Source organism: Podarcis gaigeae, assembly GCF_964106915.1.
Source record: "Podarcis gaigeae genome assembly, chromosome: 5".
Lineage (NCBI taxonomy): Eukaryota > Metazoa > Chordata > Lepidosauria > Squamata > Lacertidae > Podarcis > Podarcis gaigeae.
In genome coordinates, this window is record NC_139681.1 from 45,983,051 (window position 1) to 45,987,867 (window position 4,817).

The window sequence follows — 4,817 nt, forward strand, 5'->3', positions numbered from 1 at the left end:
GGTGGAATGGGAACGTCCAAGAATGTTTGGAGGAATCTGCCTGAGGGAAGAGGTTGCGTTAAACAATCTTCGGGGACCTTCCTGGCCTGTGAACCGTTCCATAGCATTGACAGGATAATTTGAGAGGAAGCGAAAGATCTTCAAGGAGCTGACCAAAATCGCAAGGAAATATCAGCCCTGTGTATTTGGGATTTCAGAGTGCTATAGCCGACTACAGCATCTTTGTGACAAATTGGTTTTAATTTAGCATGAGATTTCATGGGCAACAGCCGACACAAGCAGTTTTGTCTTCAAAGCATCTAAGCAAGAAAGTTAACCTTGTTCTGTTTGCTTCCCCAAGGGACTGCGCTACTGCTTTAAGGAGCTTCTTAACTAATGCTGCCGTGTTTAGAATGTGCCCAAGGAACAAAATTCATAATTTACTTATGGTCTGCAACTTACACAGAAGTGGAAAAAAACCATCACCTCTAAAAGAGATTGCCAAATCCTGATTTCTGCTTATGCGCATTTTGTTCATGATACTTTTCTCCTAATTTTCTTCAAAGAGTCCAGAGATGAAACCTGCCCTTACTATTTTTTAGGTTTCAAAGTACATTGTGTTATCTTGGAAAGATCCTTCACACTGACCTAAGGCTAATGAGCAAAACACATCCAGATAACAAACTGTCAGGCTTACAAAAACAGGCTCACAAACAGTTGCAGAACATGAGTGTTAATCAATAGCTCTCTCTGGTTGAACTCAGAAATTGCTCAGTTAAAGAACCTGGGAAACTTTTGTTAAGCCACACTTTTAAAATGTATTTCCGGGTGCTTCCAGGTGGGTGTTTCTTGTGGGATAGGCACACTTCATGCATTATTATTATTTTTTGTAGGCTTCACATGACATCATTGCCATCAAAACGCCAGCCTGGATTTCCCCCATTTAATCTGGATTTACTCTTTCTGCAGATAATTCAACGCTAACACCACACCCCTCTAGCTGCTGTTGTGACGACATTTGAACAACCCATTTGCAATATGAAACCTGGAAATGCCCTGGGACAGATGACATAGGTATAGTCATAATTTCAAATGAGCTCATTTAATATTTCTGTTTTGGTTTTCGTATATTTCATAAGGCTAGTCAGTCGCCTGGAGGAAAACGGGATAGGTGTGTTTGTGTGTGTGTGTGTGTGTGTGTGTGTGTGTGTGTGTGTGTAACTAGCTGAGGGTGAGAGAGAGTTCTGGGCAGTCATGGCAACTGTTGCCAAGGGAATCGGAATGTTGGGAAAGTGACAATGGGGCAGTTAGGCAGGGGAAGGGGGAAGAGAAGACAAGAGCAGGAAGGGTGGGCTAGGAAGGAAGAAGAAAGTGTTGCTGTGCGTTTGTGAAGTACATTCAGTGAGGGGACCCTGCAGCCAAGTTCCAGGTGTGACTGTGGTAGATAGAGGCAGGGAGGAAAAATAATGATGGGAGAGAGAAGAGCTGTAAGGTGAATTGGGATTTGGCTAGCAGCGATGCCAAGGAGCAACATAACATTCACAGGAACAGCCAGGGAACATCATGACATCCTAAGGAACTGGACTGGGGGAAATGACTGCAGTATTAGTTTATTGCACAAGACAGGATTTGGTATTGCAAGGGCATTTTATGCTGAAGAAAAGTTATTCTGTTCCTCCTTTATAATAAAAGTCATTTTAGCAGAAGTGGTTTTCTCCGGCTTCCAAACTCCTTTCTCCGAGTGTAAATTTGGAGCGTGGTCTCCCACTCACCATCTCTTCCTGTCAGATTCTGACAATGAGATGAACGCTTGCTCTCTCACACTCATTCACACATGATTGAACCAGACTCCCCATTAATAGGAGAAATAAAATATATTGCAGTAAAGTCATGCCTTTACCTCAGTGATGGCCAAACTTGGCCCTCCAGCTGTTTGGGGACTACAACTCCCATCATCCCTAGCTAACAGGACCAGTGGTCAGGGGTGATGGGAACTGTAGTCCAAAAACACCTAGTTTAAAAAGGTGTCTATTTTAGAGGTGTGGAATTTCAAAGACGCATCTTTTGCTGTTTTGACAATGTGCTGTACACAGGTTAGCGTACCAATATGGCAAGAAGCACAATAAAAACGAATTTATAAATATTTGGGGTTTGAAACTTGAAATAACAATCACAGAATGAGTCAAGCATTATTTTGAGAGAGATCATATTTGCCAGATTGCTATTTCTAGTTCATCTGGTCTGCATGTGAAAGCTATAAATTTCAGTGGAACATACTTTTTATCAAAGAAGTCTACCTTTCAAACATATAAACGTATCATCATCTTGTAGGCATTAGCAAAGGAAAAGATGCTGGTAGAAGGGGCACTTATTTCCAGCTGTCCAGCTGTGAAAATTCTGAATTACACTTTCATCCCGAGCATGGTGGAAAATGCAACCCCAAATAATCAGCTTTTTTCATTTGCAGACTTACAACACTTGTTCAGCTTGGAAACAACTTTGCAGAGAAATAATGTTTGGAAGGGACAAGGTTCTTCTCTATATGATCTTTGATGGGTCAACTGGCAGCACATTCTTTGCCATAATCTCCAGGGACCTTAAGAAACCTGTCTGGTTGCATGACAATATTCATGTGACTTGATTAACCAAGATCTATTGGATTCAAGAAGTCTGCTCAAGAACATAGAACACATAATAACTTTCAGCATAAATGTTCAAGGTCGCACGAGTAAGTCCTAAAACTGATCCATTACATGCATGCCCTAGTGCAGCGCTCGGGAACCTGTTGCCCCCAGTCTAATTTAATGCAGTTCTCTGGGACACTGCAGGTTCACTCTAGCTGCCCAGTTCACCTCCTTGGGGTCATTTCTTCTCCTGTTTTGTGAATGTGAGAGATAGGGGTAGAGAAGTAGAGAAGATATAGTTGCTACACAATAAGGCTGGGTGAAAAAAACTTGGCAGGAAACTGGAGGGTTGGGGAAGCCTGGGATGGGGAGGGGGGACGGTAGAGAGGGGGAAATGGAAATGGATAAAACAATGGAAGGAAAGCCAACTGCAAGCAGTCACTTGTAATCTGTGTTAATGGAGGAGGGAAAGGCAGTATGAGAATGTAAACTGGATGGAGAGAGGAAAGGGGAGCAGAGAAAGGAGGAGAGATATGGGGTGTCAGTGAGCAAGTTTGCTATGCAATCCTGCAAACTGCCCACTTTGGGCTCTCATCCTATACAAGTGGCATGTGGCCTTTGACAGATTATTCTGAAAGAATGGGTGACCAGTAATATAAGACCTACCATGAGCAGCTGCCTCTGACTCTCTGGGAAGTAACTGGGATCAAACCTGGATCTTCCAGGATCAGATCCTGATAACCTAGTTTTCAAGTAGTGCACAAACTACAGTTTCTTGGTTCAGACCTCACAAGGTACTGTAACTTAACAAACCACAATATAGATGTCAACATCAAGCAGCTTGAATAGAAAATATTTTCATGAAACACCTTGATTGAAGACACAGCACGGTTGGCCAAAACTTCTATTTATAAGTTACTATTTTTCAGACTTCTGTTTTAAAGGTGAGCTGTGGAACCATTTTACTCCCACAGGAATGCAAAACCTCATAAAATGTTAATATAGCCTTGGGAGACTGGTGTTTCTAACAACAACAACAAAATCAGTTGGTTGCAGCCACACAAATGGCACCAGAGAGAGAAAGAGGTAAAATATAATGGGAAGTACAGTATGAAGATCTGAAAAAGCATATTCCACAGAAACTGAGAAGCAAACAATATTTTTTTTTTTGCTATTGATCTTCACCCTGCTGTAGCTGTCCTTTTGATTTCTGCTTTCTTCTTGTCTTCCAGGAATGTATCATGTGGTGGTGTGTTTACAGAATACTTTTGCCCTTTTGTATTGGTTCAGATAAGTGCTGCACAAACACTTCTTCATAGTTACACCAGTATTACAACATAATGCTAGAATTCTCACTTCTCAGAAAAATTTCCTGCAACTTTTGTTCATTAGTGAAATATTGCAACACCTTCCATTTTGAGTTATGTGGCACATTAAATATCTTTTTATTATTATTGTGGCATAGGCCAGAGGTAGTCAATGTGATGCCCTCCAGATATTTTTGGGACTCCCACCATCCCCAACATTGACCATAGTGACTGAGGCTGATGGGAATTATGGTCTACTGCTGGCATAAGCTTTCACGGATGAGATTTCTTGACACCGGATAGATTCAAGCCTACAAAATCTTGTATCATTTAAAGTAGTTGGTCTTTAAGGTGCCAAAATATCCTTTATTGATTTTGTTGTAACTAGGGATGGACAAATCTGTCCATTTTGGTTCCCCCAGTTTCACATTTTCCCAATCTTAAATTCTGTTTTAAGGGATGCAGTTCCCTTTCCCCTTGGGCAGGAATTTAGTGCTTAGGTGCAGCAAGTCAGACATGGAATCACTAGGATCTTATCAGTGCTGTTGGCACTTCCATTTGTATTCATCTGATGGCTGCTAAGGTGGCTGTGCTAACAAGCTTGCCCTTCATTACTGCTCCAAACAAACCTGAAGCCCTTGCTGCTCATGGTGCCCTAGTTGACCTGAGTGGGGCAATGAATTCTGTGACTTGCAGGCTGATGAAGATAGCTAAAGACATCCGTTTTCTGGGTTCTGGACCATGGTCTGGTCTAGGGCATCTAATATTGCCTGAAAATGAAGCTGGAAGCGGCCTTATGCCAGAAAAAGTGAACCCTACTCAATGCGAAGCCATAACCATGGTGGCATCTCAGGTGGTGGGAAATCATGTTGCTGTAACAGTAGAGGCAGCTCTGGCCATCTTGAGT

At 42.1% G+C, this 4,817-nt stretch overlaps 1 long non-coding RNA gene across 1 annotated transcript; it reads left to right on the forward strand.

Moving 5' to 3' along the window:
• Positions 1–1,296: 1,296 nt before the first annotated feature.
• On the forward strand, positions 1,297–4,293 carry LOC310844471. Its single transcript, XR_014564153.1, has 3 exons — positions 1,297–1,408; positions 2,447–2,707; positions 3,836–4,293. It is a non-coding gene; the product is annotated as an uncharacterized lncRNA (long non-coding RNA).
• Positions 4,294–4,817: the final 524 nt, after the last annotated feature.